Source organism: Tursiops truncatus, chromosome 21, assembly GCF_011762595.2.
Source record: "Tursiops truncatus isolate mTurTru1 chromosome 21, mTurTru1.mat.Y, whole genome shotgun sequence".
NCBI classification, from domain to species: Eukaryota; Metazoa; Chordata; class Mammalia; order Artiodactyla; family Delphinidae; genus Tursiops; species Tursiops truncatus.
Window position 1 is genome coordinate 19,548,832 of NC_047054.1, and position 19,862 is coordinate 19,568,693.

Here is a 19,862-nt window from a genome sequence, read left to right on the forward strand (position 1 = left end):
CCTATCATGCTCTGGTTATTCGGTGAAGCTAACAAAGCCACAAGTAATATCACTATTTCTGGGCATAAGGATGATTTGTTTGCATATGGGGTCTGAGATCTTGAAACACAAAACTATACATCTCCCCCTCAATTTGAGAGCAGTTGTGCTTGTCATGAAAAGAGAAGTTAAACTCGATGCATCGTGCCATGAAAATATACTTGAAACTCTACTGCAGACTTTAAAACGCCACTCAAGAGCTAATGATTTTCTTAGAAAACTGTTTCTAATTACAAGTTTTTAAATAAAAAGGAGATTTGTCCCAAAGTCTTCATGACTGCTTTGCTCTTTTGATCCTGGGACCTGGCCCTCATTGTGGAGTTCTAACCTTTCTGCCTTTTAAAATAGCCCTGAAGCAGTTGTATTAAGACGTCTTTGTGGACTTTCACTAATGTGAGTTTAAATTCTGTGGTGTCCTTTATGAAGGAGAGTTGACACACTTCCAGAGCTGTCACAACTGGTCCGATTCATAAGGGATTAATTGGCCATGGATGCTTGTGAGCTGAAATACTGTCACAGCGGCTGTAGATCTGTCACTTTGATACACAAGGTAATCAAGTCCAGTTAACATTCCGGACTCTCCCAGAATGTTAACAGCTTACCTGTTACCTTCTTAAGCAAGAAGTCCTTAGAGGCTGTTTACTCCATGTCATGTGGAAGAGCATAGTCTGGACTTTTAGTTAAAGATCATTTGATATTTTGTGGGATAAACTTTGTTTCCAAAGCTGTACTAAAATATAAAATATACTCTGGTTGTCTTGAGACTGGCTCCAAAGGGAAATGAAGCTTTAAGAACCTAAGCTTCAGAAAACAACCTCAAACAGAAAAATAAAATAGAATTTTTTCTAAGTTCTTTTTTACTTTTTTTCTTTTTTTGGTAAGGGTTCAAACAATCAGAAAAAAATAGTTTACTTTTCACTTGTCTCCAGTTTTCTTCCCAGAGGCAACCTGGTTTCTCAGGTATGAAATCCTTCCAGAACACTTACTGTTCATTTACAAATAGAGTTTTACATACACACACACGGAAATAGATCTATGTATTTTTTTATGTGAATGTGATTGTAGTATACTTTTTTGGGCAGCATTTTGGTTGTCAGTATATGTAAGTATACAGTCTTCTAACAGATGCATAATATTCCCCAAAGAGGTGTACTTTAATTTTTAAAAATACTAATTGCATTTCAACTGTAAAAATTTTTTCTAAGAAAATAAAGAAATGATAAATAAATTATTTAATGTCTAGGTTAGTTATCTGAAATATTATTTGCCTGTGCGCCTATCACATATTTTAATGTGTAAGGCAGAGTTTACTGCAGCATTGCACAGTGTCCAAGGCACTGAATTTTTAATATGAAATTTCACACTTTGATTGGTATCCTAGATTTCTCAGGAATGATTAAACTTCTAACTGGATACCACTTGAGAATATTTGTCTGTGGCTTCTGTCCTTAGCAGTAATTATCTTATGTTAGGAAATTATTGAAGAGAGGGGAGAATGCTAAAACCTATAAAGTGATCAGACAAGAAGCTGACTTGGCTGAAAAAGGAATTTCAGCACTTACAATGGAGTTGAGGAATATGGGCAATCCCAAAGTGCAGGGAGGAAGCTGTGAGGACTGCCAAAGGATTCCTGAGACTAACCCCTGTGGGTGTCACTCGCTTAAGCACCACACCGTACAGGAAGAACTTATTACAAGACGTTGGCACATATTCTACATACAAGCTTTTATAAGCCAGGTGAATGACTGTATATGCTTCTGTAAAGTTAGCATATCCGAATATGTGCATAGGGAGAGAAATAAACACAGTTACACTTTATCAGCCATATAAATAAAAAAAAGTAGCTACAGTAAACAATCATGTAGAAAAAAATTAAAGCTACTGGATTTTAAAATTCTAAAATCTTTAAATGGAACATATAATTGACTTATGAAATTTTGTTATCATTGTATTTAGACTCTTGTTAGTAATGAAGAATCCTAGTAGTTTCTTATTACTCCTAATGTGAAAAATCAGCTGGGTATTCAATATGTTTAAAAACAATTCAATTTGGAACACCTGTACTATAATAAATTGAAGAATTTAAGACAACATATAAAACTGTTGTGTGAAAACAATAACAAAGTTACTGGAAGTGGGCATAATGGGATATATAGAAATATTTCTATATACTCCATAGAAAGAGAACATTCCTAGAGTTACCGGGAGAATCGACACTTTTAAAGCATCTTCACACTTAAATCAAATTTAACACGTTTAAAGCAACTAGTATGGAAAGTTTTAGTTATATTTACTTACTAAATTGTGATTTCCATATTACAGTTACCACTCAGTTGATAGATCCTTATAAATGGGCACATATGTTCATAAAATAATAGTAAAATCAAATCTGTGACCGTTTGCTAGGGATCTTAAGGTTTATTAACAAAATTATATTTATTTTTAGGTTCTGATTATGTTTTGACATGCAGTTGTTTTAGCTGGTTAGTATTGTTATGGAACCAAAAGTATACTTCATTCTCTCTATTGTACTCAAAACAGAGGTTGGTCTGGAAAGTTATTTCTGCCACATTTTTATGTAACAGGCAAATGACTGTTTAATTTTAAAGAAAAGATTTATACTGCAAGAGTCCAGACTACTCTGAGATATATATTCCATGAACCCTCAGGTGTAAGTGGAGAAGAAGAAAGAATGTCTATACTGGTTCCATCCATACCTCTCTTTCAGAAAGCCAGGCAGCCCTGGAAGTAGCCTAAAAAATTGGTGGCACCTGGATAGAAAGAGCTGTAGTTGAAAAAGCAGATGACATAATGAATTGGTTGGTGAGTTAAGTGCAGAAGGAGAGAAAGACTTAGATGTGCTTGGGACATGTGGATATTTCCAGAAGTAATTCCATTATCTCAAACAGATAAAGTAACTATTCTGCAATTTTACAAGTTTGTAATAGCAACATTTTGTTGGAGTGTTACACTTAACCAGTGTGATACTCTTTATTCTCAGCTTTTTACAACTTGTGAGATTTCATGAAATAGTATTAACATCAGAACAATTCTGGATACATCTCCTGAATGTTGAAAAAGTATATTAGTTATGTTTTCACCCATCTGAGTCAAAGGTTTATTATTTTTGGACACAAAGGATAATTCTTTCCATCACCATTTACTGATCACCTTGCATATGTAGACAATGAAGACAGCTCTGAGAATAAAGAAAATGAATTAGACAAATGACTAGAGTAGAGACATAGGTAGTATTGTGAGAAAGGAGAAAGCAGCATATGGAAGGCCTCTGAAAGTTGGCTCTTCCACTACAATAATTTCTAATAGAATCTTGCTTGCCTATCACAACTTAGTCCAGCCTGCATGTCTCTCACAGTGATGCCAGTCTCCACAGATAAATAGTTACTAAAATATGACCATGAGAAACTCCTTTCTGAATAGTTAGGTCAGAGTTTAACTCTTCTTAGTAAAATTATCTTAGAATTTATGTGATGATTCTCCTTGACCTACACATTTATGTGATTATCTTGAGCTTGGTCTTAATGCACTAAAATGGAATTATCCCGAATTTGCCCCCAGTGTAATGTTCATCTCCTTTTTTCTCTTTTATTTATGCCCTATACATTGCAGAGTACCTGTTTTCCATGTCTGTAGAGGACACAGACTGCATCTATAATTTTGTTTGTAAAGCATTCATCCCAGTTATGTGTAGTCAGGGCCCTTGGCAGAGCTATATTGGAGATGAATTTTACTAACAGAGGTCATGGACCTGATGTAGAAGTTTATGTGAACCTCATTCAATACTAAATTATTCCTTTGTATATATTTTCCTGCATGGTCCTATCACTTACAAATAAGGGCTTATCAAGAGTCATTACTCTTAGAAATTGAGGGCTTAAAAATTGCTGTTAAGAGCGTATAACAAGAAGACTCTCACAGACAGTTATAAAATATTGTTCCTTTGCACTTCCTGCTTGTGAGGAGACATGTGAACCTTCCCAAGAGTTTTATGAAAAAAGTAGGGAACACTTAAAAAAGCCAATCAGTAGAGCTACTTAATTGTTCATTTGGATTTATGCCCCCTAAGTCAGTTTGCTTGCTAATGTTTTCAATAACAACAAATAGGAAGTGCAGTTTAATGTGAAAATAAATACACAGTAGAGATCACCAAAACCATAGCCACAAACGAACAGCAACCTAGTTTTTTTTTTTTTAAATCAGTTCAAACAACAGTTTGAATTCTATTATACTGAATCCATCCAAAGAAAGATTTTGAAAAAAAATGAGTCAATGGTACAAGTGAGACAAGACCAAACAAAAAATGCAGGAAATATATTCTCAAATGTACTTTGAATTGTGAATAAGACATAGAAACATTAAAACTCATTTTGAGATCCAACATAATATTAAGGTTTATAAATGTAAATTTCTTAAATGCAATCTTTGAGTATTCGGCAGTTGAAGAACTGTAGCTGAAAAACTCTTGACTAATAATTCTTTCTACAAGTATTTATTGGGCACCTATAATGTGCCAGACATTATTCTAGATTTCTAGAGTGCATCTGTAAATAAAACAAAGAAACTCCCCCTCATGGAACTTAGATTTAATGGAAGGAGAAATAAAAAAATAAGCAATATATATTATATAGCATTATATATATATAAAATGTTAATTGTGGTATCTGTTATGAAAAAAAAGTGTGGAGCAGGTTAAAACAATCAGTAATGACAGTGGTGAGAAGGGGAAGGTTGTAATTCTACGTGGGGTAACCACTGCAGCCCTCATTGGGACCTGTTGTTTCAAATATTAGAAGTACATGAGGGTCTTCTTAAAGTCATATATTTGTCAAGGCGATATAAGGGTAATCAGATTTAGCTATTGGCCAGAACTACTTCTTTCTCTCTTTGAGGCCCCTAAGATATAATCAAGGACAGAATGTCAGTTATATTAGCTAGAACTGTGGCTTCAAAATTTAATACAGAACTCTATTGACATGAGCTGATCTCAGAAAAAGAAAACGTTTCCCCTGTGTTCGGTCATCCTGAATGGAAAGTGTAGATAAGGTCTGCTTCATCTATTTCTGTTTTGAAGATAACCAGCCTTAGAGCAGCCCGTTTGTATGCAAGGACAGTGCACTCACGTGTATGCCTTCCTGTGCCAGAGCAGCACACATACCGGGGGAAGTGATCGCCCCATTGCAGCTGGTACAAGTTGTCTGCCTTGAACCTCTCCATCTGGAACCATAAAGCCAGGCTTAGCTCCCACTCAGGGGCAAGAGAGAGAAAGAGAGACCACTCAGACAATGAGTCCTCTCTACTTTTTCACTTTGGATCATGAGAAGAAGGAAGCCATACAAACGGCACATCCCATTCTGGTGCTCCACTAACTGTGGACTCATTCTGATATTCTGTAATTTTATCAGCCAGACCAGGGAGTGGACTAAGGAATCTGACTTATTTTAAAATGATATAGTAAGGAGTGAGGGCCTTGAGATTCCTCGAAAGTGAGGAAATAAAAACAATGTACGCAGTGTACAATGTACGTAGTGTATGCATATTTGAAAACAAGTTTTCTTGAAAGCTACTGCAGTGTCTCTCACAAACAATATATAGTAAATCTCTTTACCTTGTTTTTATTCTTTGTGTTTGAATTTTTTATTTTATTTTATTTTTTTTTACTTTGGCTCCTCTCCTTGTAGCAAAACACTGACAACACTTCCACCGAATCCTAAAATCCCCTAAGATTTTAAATGCTTGGCCCACCTCAGAACCAGTGCCTCTTCTCAGGCAATACTACACCTGAACTCCTCAAGTGGATCAGACCTTCCCAAACTGCACAGCTACTATTAAATGGGAAAGGGGGGTGGGGGATGGGAATTGAGGAACCAACTGTAGACCAAACTGTCCATCTCTGTAACTAAGGGAAACAGAATAGTCTAGATCCTAACATATGTACTGTGTAAATGTTATGTGTGATTTTTATATCAGTTAGATTACAGTGCTTATTGTGGTCTTTATGATTTTATTACCATTATGTTCAATATATAATAAATAATTGGCTTTACTTTTTACCAGAATATAGATGTCAAAAATACTCCAGATCCCACTGGTAGATGGACTAGTAAATGTTTTTTCTAATGAATCCTACTACTGATTCCATTCTTTTAACTGCATAGTGCTACTTTAGGAAGTAACCAACTTTTAAATTTTCTTTATAAAATACATGTCATGTGAAAATTCACCAAACTACCTGGAGAGAGAAAACGTGTCCCTCTCTATCACTCATCTGCTCACACTTTTTATTGATGATTTTAAACAAGATATACAAAGATATTAAGAACAATACATTGAAAATGTATTTACTTAAAGATAGGCTCACACCAAGAAAAATATCTTAGAATCTATTAATTTTTCTTACTTTTATGTCCAATTTAAAAAGGAGAATTGCACATTTGATAACAATAGCAGATTTCATATTTAGTAAAGAAATGTCATATTAATTTAGTTTGTGATGATGCTTCAATAGAAACTCCTGCTATTAACCATGTCAGCTTGATTACTTTCTGACTGCAGTTTTCAATTAGACATAGTCTGTTCTATTCATACAAAGGGAGGCAAAGAGAAAAGAATTCAGTTAACAAACCGTGAACTTGAATAGGCACTTGTAGTAATTCACATTTTGCAAGGCTGTTTTACTTTGTATGGAAGTGATTCTTCTTGATTTAAATAAATGTAGCTAACTTGATTAAAGGTGTTGCCTGGAGATAGAATCTTTTACGGTGCTTTCAGTATTCTAGTGTATAATCAGATGAGCTTTTACTCACGTTGCATCATGGCATCACTAAATCCCTGTCTTCTTTCTTGTTTAATGTGTTTTAAAGTCTTAAAAAAATAAGATTCTTGAAAGCTACGTTGATAAATATTCTACAATGGCAAGAAAATGAATGTCTGAGATCTCCCATAATAATAAGAGTGAGAAATAAAGACAGCTCTCTCCCTAGTTCCTTAGAGAGAAAGGTCTTACATTTCTACCTATTGAAGGAGAAATGGGAGGAAAATTGTCCTCTGTTTGCTCCAGCAAAGTAAATCTTAATCAGCTCTCCTACTCCACTAGATTCTAAAGGTATTTTTTTGTATTCTCTCTCCATTAAAATAAATATTTCTGTGGATTTTTAATATGTGAAAACTTTTAGATGACATCACAATATTAAAAATTACTTTTTCACCTGGGCCTAAAAGTAGCACTGCTTTCTCAGGACAGGAAACAAGAAAGCAGTCTTTTTAGTTTATCTTATTTAATGATTTAATCTTATTTAATTATCTTACTTTCTTATCTTATCTCTGCTTACCCTTCTTCCTCCCAGATGTAAAATGTCCTCCTTCAATCATACGTCAAAAGGCATTATACATATCAATTTACTTTACTCAATTTAATTCACTTGAATTAATAATTTCAACTATTGAGAGTAAGAAACAATCTTAAAGTTTTCTGTCTTCATAATGTAATTCTCCCAATTTGTTGTTTTTTTTTCTAATTTATTTTGATTTCCTTTCTAACAAGTAGCTTGAGTGATAAACTTTAATAATACTTATCATACTTAGATTTCACAGATATATTGATTCAACAAAACAACGTGTATCTTGGATTTTTGTATATGATGTTCTTCATTCAGTTTGCCATTTTGGATTTAAATAGTGTTACTTATGTTGAGATTTTAACCGTAAAAATGTGTATAGGTAATATTTAAAGAATTCTTTCTTCCAGTGGAGGCAAATCACAGACTTTGGGCAAAGATAATAAAATCTTAGTTTTTTCATTCTAAATCTTGCCTCTGATTTTGTAAAATACACTTTTTTTTACTTATTTTTTTCTGTGTATTTCTTTGCTATGGTGACAATTCTATTAAGCATGGGAGAGATATTTACCCAGTAAATTATCTGAACCTGGACAAATTCCTTTTAAAATCTGTCCTACAAAAGCCATCATCATCCAAAAAAGTTTTGGTATTGCAGTAACACAGAACTGAATTTTCCAAATAAAACACTTCCAACATGATAGTTCTCTGCAGATAGGAACCCTACATTTGTTATTTGTTATTTGATTGTTATTACATTGATGTACTTTGACCAAAAGCCACACATGCACGCACGCGCGCACACACACACACACACACACACACACACACACTCACCAGTGGAGTGCTCATCCTAGAAGCTGTAGTAGTGAATTTGGGAGTATTTCCATTTGCAATTTAAAAAGTGACTTCTCTTGCTGGTTAACAGTGTGTTGGGAATTATAGTGGCAGAAGTAATATTACAATGTTAACGTTATATTTTTTAAGAAACATTTCAATTAAAATAATTTCCTTATTTGATGAAACTTTCTGCTCTCACTAGGAACAAAATTAGAGTGAGGAACATATAGGACCATTGGAAGATTTTCACCGTATCCACATTTATTGCCGAAGAAATCAGGCAGAGAACACTGTAACCATTTGGACCTGATTGCAGCATGGTTGGTTCATTTTGGTTTTAACATCATCAGTTGGGTAATAGAGTAAATCACATAGTAATACTAAATCAGACAGGTTTAGCTTTCTTATTTTGTAATGATAAATATAATCTAGGTTTTAAAGAGCGTAGGCTTATTGGCAAATTAAATATAATTTAATATTATAAATACAAGATTAATTTAATGACCTGAAATATTATAATAAATTGGATGGAAATTGGATGAAAAGAAGTCAGCCTAATTGTTGTGTATGAAATCCTACCAAAAATTTATATGTAAAATGTGGTATATATATTTATATATATATATATATACACATAAAATTTATTTTCTGGAATTCGGATACATTATTTAACCTACTCCAGCTTCCATTAAATCATTTGTAAAATGGGTAAAATAACACTATGTACCTCATAAACTGCTGTGAAGATCATATAAAATAAAAGCATGTCAGGATCGTAACACAGCACCGACACACCATAAATAGATATCACAATCAACTTTATTCCTGGGGTTAGACATGCACCGCTTTAAAATAGTCACTTAATTTTGTTTAGATTTCTTACTCACAGGTTATTCTTTTTCTCGAGGAAGCATCCCTTGCCCCTTTTAGCTTTTGCTAAATATCTTTTTTGGTGGTCTCTTTTATGTATTTCCAGATAGAGAATCATGCATAAACATTTTAATGCATTTCCAAGGAGTGTATTGAAAAAGCTGAGTCATATTTTCCTGAGGAGTCCTTATGGTTCACAATGAATGAGCCTGGGGCATAGCTGAGCTGAAATTCTCACTCAGCTACTTAAACTTTTTTAGCCAATTTTTCAGAGCCTAAATGGTAGGAGTCAGGTGAAACTCCCAATCTGTTTGCTTGCCAATCCAAGCCACCATATTGCCGCTGGGGATAAAGAATTTTGAGATTGTGCAATACAATACGTAAAAGCTTGGACCTTGAATTCAGTTAAACCAGGGTTTGAATTTTGCCGCTGGACCTTCTACTTAAAATTCAGATTCTTCAACTATAAGATGGAGATAATTATTACTACCTCAAAAAGCTGTTATGGAGACTAAATGAAGTAATATGTGTAAAGACTGTAGCTCAGTGATATATTAGAAGATCTTCATACATGCGATTCACTATTCATAGAGCTTGGGGATATGAGAAGCACTTGAAAAATGTATGTAACACCTCCGTGCCATGTACTGTTTGGAGACCAGAGTCCTGGAAGGTGTTTGCCATGGGTTTCTATCTTTTTATACAATAATAATATATCAGTATTTGAACATCCAAAAATTGTCATGTGCCCTCTCCCTCTATCATGAACAACACTGCAGATAATTCAGTCTTAATGGGTTTTTTAATTGAAATATATATTTTTTATATTATATATATAAATATAATATATATAAATAAATAAATAAATAAATAAATAATATAATAATATATAATTGATTTACAATGTTGATTGTATTTAATTGAAATATAGTTGATTTACAATGTTAGTTTCAGGTGTACAGAAAATTGAATCAGTTATACATATATGTTATAAATTTTCTCAATTATAAAAACAGTAACACAAAAAATGTGTTACTGTTTTTTCAATTGAGAAAATTTATAACAAATACATTAATTCAAAAACAATTCAAAATTGATTTTTTCTCCTTATTTATCACACACTTCTACCTACATTAGAATAAAAGTAATTACATGTTCAGGGATAGAGTATATTGTTAGAATTCTCTATGTGTGTGTGTGTGTGTGTGTGTGTGCGTGCACGCATGTGTGTTTGCCTCTCTCTGTTTTGTCATGTGTACTAGCTTTGTCACCTGTATTGTTGAAGGCTGCAGAAAATATGGCCAAGGCTACCAATAGCTCTAGAGTTTTAAATCTTAAAGTTTTAGTTGCTGTATAAGGGTGGCTAGATGCACTCACTGAGTTCCAGGTTCTGACATCCTGGGGACAGGGGATAAGTGTTCATCATGGGACTCAGAAGCTCTGGCTGTATTCAGATACACAGGTCCTAACAAGGTGGCTCAGTGAGAAAGTAATTCCCAGGTGGAGTATCTTCAGCTGGGCAGAAAGTACCTAAACTACAAAAAGAAACCAAATATATGGTCTTATCCTTATTGAAACAGCACTCATAAAAGAGACATATCAAAAATAAAAATGAGCATCAGTCAGATTCAGTGCATAACTTGTTTCTAGGAAGACTCTTTGGCTCTCTAGGGAATAAATTATATGAGGTATGAACCCTCAAATCGTTGAACTCATTTCATGAAGATTTCTCTAATGAAGTCACAGCTGAACTTTGGAATCAGTGGTGTAGGATGTAAAGTGATGGATACTTATATTGAGAAAAGTATGTCTGGATTCACCTGTCTTCATTTCAAAGGAAGTTGATTTTCTTTAAAAAATTATTCTTTGATATATACAAAAATTCCGTGTACTATTTTAAGTTTAAATGGTTTATGTTTGGGGAGTTAGAATTCACAGTACGATGCTGTTAAATTTTGAAATAAGTGAGAGTGTGTTTTTTTAGCATGTGTGATATCTATTCCATTTACTGTGTAATAAATTGACTATCCTTTATGCTAGAAGTGTTTCTATACTTCTTAATTTTAATTTGAAAGGTAGGCTTATTCATTCCATTTATATTTACCTATGAAGACTACGGTTAAAAGAGGGAAGGAAGTAAAAGACTAAATGAGAGAATATGAATATTTTGATTTTGCCTTCATGGAGGTACCAAATAACTTTAATTTAGTACTAAACACTGTATTGTTATTCACTACTAATGCAGTATTTGACTTGTCTATTATTATTGGTTAAGCTTATCAGCTATTTTAAATTTTTATTCATGTCATAAAAGTTAAGCATAATAAGTAAAAGACATTTTTAAGGAAAAGTGAGCAATCTTCTTACCCTTTGTGAAACTTGAAAAATGTATATCTATAAAATATACTTGGATGTGGGTTTGGGGATGTGGGGAAGGTGGGTGTTAAGGCACTTCTAATACTGTGCTTAATGAGATAACTGGTCCTAGTCATCTGCCTATTGCCATAAAAAGAATGCATGAGTAGTCACATCATTAACATGAAATCATTGTATTAATAGAGATTTCTAAATGTCTATCAGAATGTAGAATTTTTCCATCTGCATATACTTTATTAAAATAAGTCTTTGACAGAGAAAAAAATTTGTATATAAAATTTCTGAAGAATCAAAGATGAGAATAGAAAGGCCATGTTTAAAATTCTACTGAAACTAAATTTCCATTACTTTAAAAAATCTCTAAATTTCAATACCTCATTGAATGGAATCTCTATTATGCTGATGACTTTTTAAGGTTTGATACTGTATGAATAACCTTATGGAAAAGATGCATATGGTGGGAGGGGACCTTCAAGATGGCGGAGGATTAAGACGTGGAGATCACCCTCCTCCTCACAAATACATCAAAAATACATCTACGTGTGGAACAGCTCCTACAGAACACCTACTGAATGCTGGTAGAGGACCTCAGACTTCCCAAAAGGCAAGAAAATTGCCACATACCTGTGTAGGGCAAAAGAAAAAGACAAAAGAATAGGGACAGGACCTGCACCTCTGGTAGGGAGCTGTGAAGGAGGAAAAGTTTCCACACACTAGGAATCCCCTTCACTAGCAGAGACAGGGGAGTGGGCGGGGGGCAAGCTTCAGAGCCATGGAGGAGAGCACGGCAACAGGGGTGCAGAAGGCAAAGCGGAGAGATTCCCGCACAGAGGATCGGTGCCGAACGGCACTCACCAGCCCGAGAGGCTTGTCTGCAACCAGGGCAGGTTGGGGCTGGGAGCAGACACCAGGGAGAGGACTGGAATTGACTGTGTGAACACAGCCTGAAGGGAGCTAGTGCACCACAGCTAGCCAGGAAGGAGTCGGGGAAAGTCTAGACCTGCCGAAGAGGCAAGAGACCATTGTTTCAGGGTGCGTGAGGAGAGGGGATTCCTTCCCTGTCTGCCCACAGAAAGCAGAGCACCACCTAAATGAACTCCAGATATGGGTGCTCATTGGCTATCAGCTCAGACTCCAGAGATGGGCATGAAATGCTAAGGCTGCTACTGCAGCCACCAGGAATCCTGTATGCAAGCACAGGTCACTATCTACACGCCTGGGAGCCTGTGCAACACACCACTGCCAGGGTCCCATGATCCAGGGATAACTTCCCAGGAGAACAAACAGTGTGCCTCAGGCTGTTTTCACTTCATGCTGGCCTCTGCCAGCACAGGCTGGCCCTGCATTCCAATTATAACTACCTAACCACTCCCACCCCCACCCCCCACACTATGGCATGAGTTAGGCAGAGCCCCCTACTCAGCTGCTGCTTTAACTCTGCCCTGTCTGGGCAGGAATACATGCCTAAGGGTGACCTACACGCAAAGGTGGGGCCAAATCCAAAGCTGAACCCATGAACTGTGGAAACAAAGAAGAGAAAGGGAAATCTCTCCCAGCAGCTTCAGGAGCAGTGGATTAAATCTCCACATTCAACTTGATGTACCCTGCATCTGTGGAATACCTGAATAGACAATGAATCAACCCAATATTGAGGTAGTGGACTTTGGGAGCAACTGTAGACTTCGGGTTTGCTGGCTGCGACTGATTTGTTTCTGATTTTTATGCTTACCTTAGTGTATGTTTTAGTGCTTGTTATCATTGGTGGATTTGTTTATTGGTTTGGTTGCTCTTCTGGGTTTTTTTATTTTTTTCTATTTTAATAATTTTTATTTATTTATTTATTTATTTATTTTCTCCCTTTTCTTCTGAGACGTGTGGCTGATATGGTCTTGGTGCTCTGCCCTGCTGTCAGGCCTGAGCCTCTGAGGTGGGAGAGCTGAGTTCAAGACATTGGCCCACCAGAGACCTCCCAGCCCAGTGTAATATCAATTGGCAAGAGCTCTCCCAGAGATCTCTGTCTCAATGCTAAGACCCATCTCCACCCAACAGCCAGCAAGCTCCAGTGCTGGGCACCCCATGCCAATCACATAACAAGACAGGAACACAACCTCACCCATTAGCAGAGAGGCTGCCTAAAATCATACTAAGTTCACAGACACCACAAATCACATCACCAGATGCGGCCCTGACCCCCAGAAAGACAAGGTCAAGCCCCACCCACCAGAACACAGTCACCAGTCCCTTCCACCAGGAAGCCTACACAAGCCACTGAACCAACCTCACCCACTGGGGGCAGACACCAGAAACAATGGGAACTACAAACTTGCAGCCTGCGAAAAGGAGACCCCAGACACAGTAAGGTAAGCAAAGTGAGAAGACAGAGAAATATGCAGCAGATGAAGGAGCAACATAAAAACCCACCAGATCTAACAAATGAGGAAGAAATAGGCAGTCTACCTGAAAAAGAATTCAGAGTGATGATAGTAAAGATGATCCAAAATCTTGGATATAGAATGGAGAAAATACAAGAAACGTTTAACAAGGATCTAGAAAACAAGAGGGCAAACAAACAATGATGAACAACAAAATAAATGAAATTAAAAATTCTCTAGAAGGAATCAGTAGCAGAAGAACTGGGGCAGAAGAACAGAGAAGTGACCTGGAAGATAAAATAGTGGAAATAACTACTGCAGAGCAGAATAAAGAAAAAAGAATGAAAATAATTGAGGACAGTCTCAGAGACCTCTGGGACAACATTAAACGCACCAACATTCGAATTATAGGGGTTCCAGAAGAAGAAGAGAAAAAGAAAGGGTCTGAGAAAATATTTGAAGAGATTATAGTTGAAAATTTCCCTAACATGGAAAAGGAAATAGTCAGTCAAGTCCAGGAAGTGCAAAGAGTCCCATACAGGATAGATCCAAGGAGAAACACACCAAGACACATATTAATCAAACTATCAAAAATTAAATACAAAGAAGAAATATTAAAAGCAGCAAGGGAAAAGCAACAAATAACATACAAGGGAATCCCCATAAGGTTAACAGCTGATCTTTCAGCAGAAACTGCACGCCAGAAGGGTGTGGCAGGACATATTTAAAGAGATGAAAGGGAAAAACCTACAACCAAGATTACTCTACCCAGCAAGGATCTCATTCAGATTTGATGGAGAAATTAAAAGCTTTAAAGACAAGCAAAAGCTAAGAGAATTCAGCACCACCAAACCAGCTTTATAACAAATGCTAAAGGAACTTCTCTAGGCAGAAAACACAAGGGAAGGAAAAGACCTATAATAACGAACCCAAAACAATTAAGAAAATGGTAATAGGAACATACATATCGATAACTACCTTAAATGTAAATGAATTAAATGCTCCAACCAAAAGACATAGACTGGCTGAATGGATACAAAAACAAGACCCATATATATACTGTCTACAAGAGACCCACTTCAGACCTAGGGACACATACAGACTGAAAGTGAGGGGATGGAAAAAGATTTTCCATGCAAATGGAAATTGGAAGAAAGCTGGAGTAGCAAATCTCATATCAGAAAAAATAGACTTTGAAATAAAGACTATTACAAGAGACAAAGAAGGACACTACATAATGATCAAGGGATCAATCCAAGAAGAAGATATAACAATTGTAAATGTTTATGCACCCAACATAGGAGCACCTCAATACATAAGACAAATGCTAACAGCCATACAAGGGGAAATTGACAGTAACACAGTAATAGTAGGGGACTTTAACACCCCACTTTCACCAATGGACAGAACATGTAAAATGAAAATAAATAAGGAAATACAAGCTTTAAATTACACATTAAACAAGATGGACTTAATTGATATTTATAGGACATTCCATCCAAAAACAACAGAATACACTTTCTTCTCAAGTGCTTGTGGAACATCCTCCAGGATAGATCATATCTTGGGTCACAAATCAAGCCTTGGTAACTGTAAGAAATCGTATCAAGTATCTTTTCTGACCACAATGTTATAAGACTAGATATCAATTACAGGAAACAAATGTAAAATATACAGACATTTGGAGGCTAAACAATACGCTACTAAATAAACAAGAGATCACTGAAGAAATCAAAGAGGATATCAAAAAAAAAAAAAATAGAAACAAATGACAATGAAAACACAATGACCCAAATCTATGGGATGCAGCAAAAACAGTTCTAAGAGGGAAGTTTATAGCAATACAGTCCTACCTCAAGAAACAAGAAAAATCTCAAATAAACAATCTAACCTTACACCTAAAGGAACTAGAGAAAGAAGAACAAGCAAAACCCAAAGTTAGCAGAAGGAAAGAAATCATAAAGATCAGAGCAGAAATAAATGAAATAGAAACATAGAAAACAATAGCAAAGATCAATAAAACTAAAAACTGGTTCTTTGAGAAGATAAACAAAATTGATAAACCATTAGCCAGGCTCATCAAGAAAAAGAGGGAGAGGACTTAAATCATTAAATTTAGAAATGAAAAAGGAGAAGTTACAACAGACACGGCAGAAATACAAAGTATTCTAAGAGACTGCTACAAGCAACTCTGCCAATAAAATGGACAACATGGAAGAAATGGACAAATTCTTAGAAAGGTATAATCTTCCAAGACTGGACCAGGAAGAAATAGAAAATATGAACAGACCAATCACAAGTAATGAAATTGAACCTGTGATTAAAAATCTTCCAACAAAGAAAAGTCCAGGACCACATGCCTTCACAGGTGAATTCTGTCAAACATTTAGAGAAGAGTTAACACCCATTTTTCTCAAACTCTTCCAAAAAATTGCAGGGGAAGGAACACTCCCAAACTCACTCTATGAGGCCACCATCACCCTGATACCAAAACCAGACAAAGATACTACAAAAAAAGAAAATTACAGACCAATATTACTGATGAATATAGATGCAAAAATCCTCAACAAAATATTAGCAAACAGAATCCAACAACACTTTAAAAGGCTCATACACCATGATCAAGTGGGGTTATCCCAGGGATGCAAGGATTCTTTAATATATGCAAATCAATCAGTGTGATACACCATATTAAATAAATGAAGAATAAAAACCGTATGGTCATCTCAATATATGCAGAAAAAGCTTGTCACAAAATTCAACACCCATTTATGATAAAAACTCTCCAGAAAGTGGGCATAGAGGGAATCTACCTCAACATAGTAAAGGCCATATACGAAAAACCCACAGCAAACATCATTCTCCATGGTGAAAAACTAAAAGCATTTCCTCTAAGATCAGGAACAAGACAAGGATGTCCACTCCCGCCACTATTATTCAACATAGTTTTGGAAGTCCTAGCCATGGCAATCAGAGAAGAAAAAGAAATAAAAGGAATACAAATTGGAAAAGAAGGAGTAACACTGTCACTCTTTGCAGATGACATGATACTATACATAGAGAATACTAAAATGCTACCACAAAACTACTAGAGCTAATCAATGAATTTGGTAAAGTAGCAGGATACAAAATTAATGCACAGAAATCTCTTGCATTCCTCTACACTAATGATGAAAAATCTGAAAGGCAAATTAAGGAAACACTCCCATTTACCATTGCAACAAAAATAAAATACCTGGGAATAAATCTACCTAAGTAGACAAATGACCTGTATGCAGAAAGCTATGAAACACTGATGAAAGAAATTAGAGATGATACAAACAGATGGAAAGGTATACCATGTTCTTGGATTGGAAGAATCAACATTTTGAAAATGACTCTACTACCCAAAGCAATCTACAGATTCAGTGCCATCCCTGTTGAACTACCAGTGGCGTTTTTCACAGAACTAGAACAAAAAAATTCATAATTTGTATGGAAACACAAAAGACCCCGAATAACCAAAGCAAACTTGAGAAGGTAAAATGGAGCTGGTGGAATCAGGCTTCTTGGCTTCAGACTATACTACAAAGCTACAGTAATTAAGACAGTATGGTACTGGCACAAAAACAGAAATATAGATCAATGGAACAGGATAGAAAGCCCTGAGATAAAGCCATGCACATATGGCCACCTTATCTTTAATAAAGGAGGCAAGAATATACAATGGAGAAAACACAGCCTCTTCAATAAGTGGTGCTGGGAAAACTGGTCAGCTACATGTAAAAGAATGAAGTTAGAACACTCCCTAACACTGTATACAAAAATATACTCAAAATGGATTAAAGACTTAAATGTAAGGCCAGACACAATAAAACTCTTAGAGGAAAACATAAAACACTCTATGACATAAATCACAGCAAGATCCTTTTTGACCCACCTCCTAGAGAAATGGAAATAAAAACAAAAATAAACAAATGGGACCTAATGAAACTTAAAAGCTTTTGCACAGCAAAGGTAACCATAATCAAGTTGGAAAGATTACCCTCAGAATGGGAGAAAATATTTGCAAACGAAGCAACTGACAAAGGATTAATCTCCAAAATATACAAGCAGCTCATGCAGCTCAATATCAAAAGAACAAACAACCCAATCCAAAAATGGGCAGAAGACCTAAATAGACATTTCTCCAAAGAAGTTATACAGATTGCCAACAAACACATGAAAGGATGCTCAACATCACTAATTGTTACAGAAATGCACATGAAAACTACAATGAGGTATCACCTCATACCAGTCAGAATGACCATCATCAAAAAATCTACAAACAATAAATGCTGGAGAGGGTGTGGAGAAAAGGGAACCCTCTTGCACTGTTGATGGGAATGTAAATTGATACAGCCACTATGGAGAACTATGGAGGTTCCTTAAAAAACTAAAAATAGAACTACCGTATGACCCAGCAATCACATTACTGGGCATGTACCCTGAGAAAACCATAATTCAAAAAGAGTCATGTACCAGAATGTTCACTGCAATATCTAAGCAGCAGTATTTGCAATAGCCAGGACATGGAAACAACCTAAGTGTCCATCGACAGATGAATCAATAAAGAAGATGTGGCATATATATATACACAATTGAATATTACTTAGCCATAAAAAGAAACAAAATTGTACTATTTGTAGTGAGGTGGATGGACCTAGAGTCTGTCATACAGAGTGAAGTAAGGCAGAAAGAGATAAATACCATATGCTAACATATATATATATATATATATATATATATATATATATATATATGGAATCTAAAAAAGAAAAAAAAATGGTTCTGATGAACCTAGGGGCAGGACAGGAATAAAGATGCAGACATAGAGAATGGACTTGAGGACATGGGGAGGGTGAATGGTAAGCTGGGATGAAGTGAGAGAGTGGCATTGACATATATACACTACCAAATGTAAAATAGATAGCTAGTGGGAAGCAGCTGCATAGCACAGGGAGATCAGCTCAGTGCTTTGTGACCACCTAGAGGGCTGGGATAGGGAGGGTGGGAAGGAGATGCAAGAGGGAGGGGATATGGGGATATACGTGTACATATAGCTGATTCACTTTGTTATACAGCAGAAACTAACACAACGTTGTAAAGCAATTATAATCCAATAAAGATGTTTAAAAGAAAAAAGATGCATATGGAAAATTGTTACAGATTTAAACATAAGTAATTTCTAAGCATGTAAATGATGCTTTCATAATGGTTTCCTGGTGCTTTGCATTGTTAAATAGTATTTTTGTCAGTAAATATCTTCACTCATATTAACTAACTTGAAATTTGTGGACTATAATTTTTGCTGAGGATGAATCAGAGTATCCAGACTGTATATGTTTATGGCAAAATATTATTAAAACAGAAATTCAAGTAAATTGAATAGATAATTTAGCTAGCTTACTCTTTATTTCCCTGAATGTCCTATACTGTAAACAGGCAGCGTGATTTGATTTTTCTACATTTTCTTGTTCACTAAATGGATATCATAGTTGCTTAAACTTTCCTCTTAATGCACACAAGTGAGTCTAAGAAAAGGCAACATGAGCAATTAGACTAAGTCATTGTTGAGTTTTAGAAGTTTGATAATTTTGCGAAACTAACATAAGTCACTGGTGTGTGTGTGTGTGTGCGTCCGCATGCGCCTGCATACATATGCACGTGGGCTTGTATATTTTAATTCAAGAGATCTACTGTGACTGTTCACCTGTGCTGTCAGTGTTTAAATATCCCCACAAATGGATCAGCAGGACAACTACAGATGGTATATTTGAATTGCATGTTTAGATTGTTAGTATGTTGAGTAAACTTTAGGCCCGTGTTTCTTCTCTAGAACATATAAATGTTTATAAAGTTAAATCTAGTTCTTCCCTCTAAATGCAGTACTCCAGTCATGATTTTAATACTGTTGCAATCATAGATCAATAAATAGTTATACTTTTGTATTCTGTATGTGTAAGACTAAGCAGATGGGAATATTTAACTA

At 35.6% G+C, this 19,862-nt stretch overlaps 1 long non-coding RNA gene across 3 annotated transcripts in view; it reads left to right on the top strand.

The window, feature by feature from the left end:
* Positions 1–19,862, top strand: part of LOC141277469 (uncharacterized) — a 278,668-nt gene that overhangs the window by 113,297 nt on the left and 145,509 nt on the right. For 2 of the 3 annotated variants that reach the window (XR_012328907.1, XR_012328909.1), the window contains exon 4: positions 8,437–8,554. This is a non-coding gene — a long non-coding RNA (uncharacterized lncRNA). Of the gene's footprint in view, positions 1–465; positions 590–8,436; positions 8,555–19,862 lie in introns of all 3 variants that reach the window. The other variant, XR_012328908.1, reaches the window with a different exon arrangement.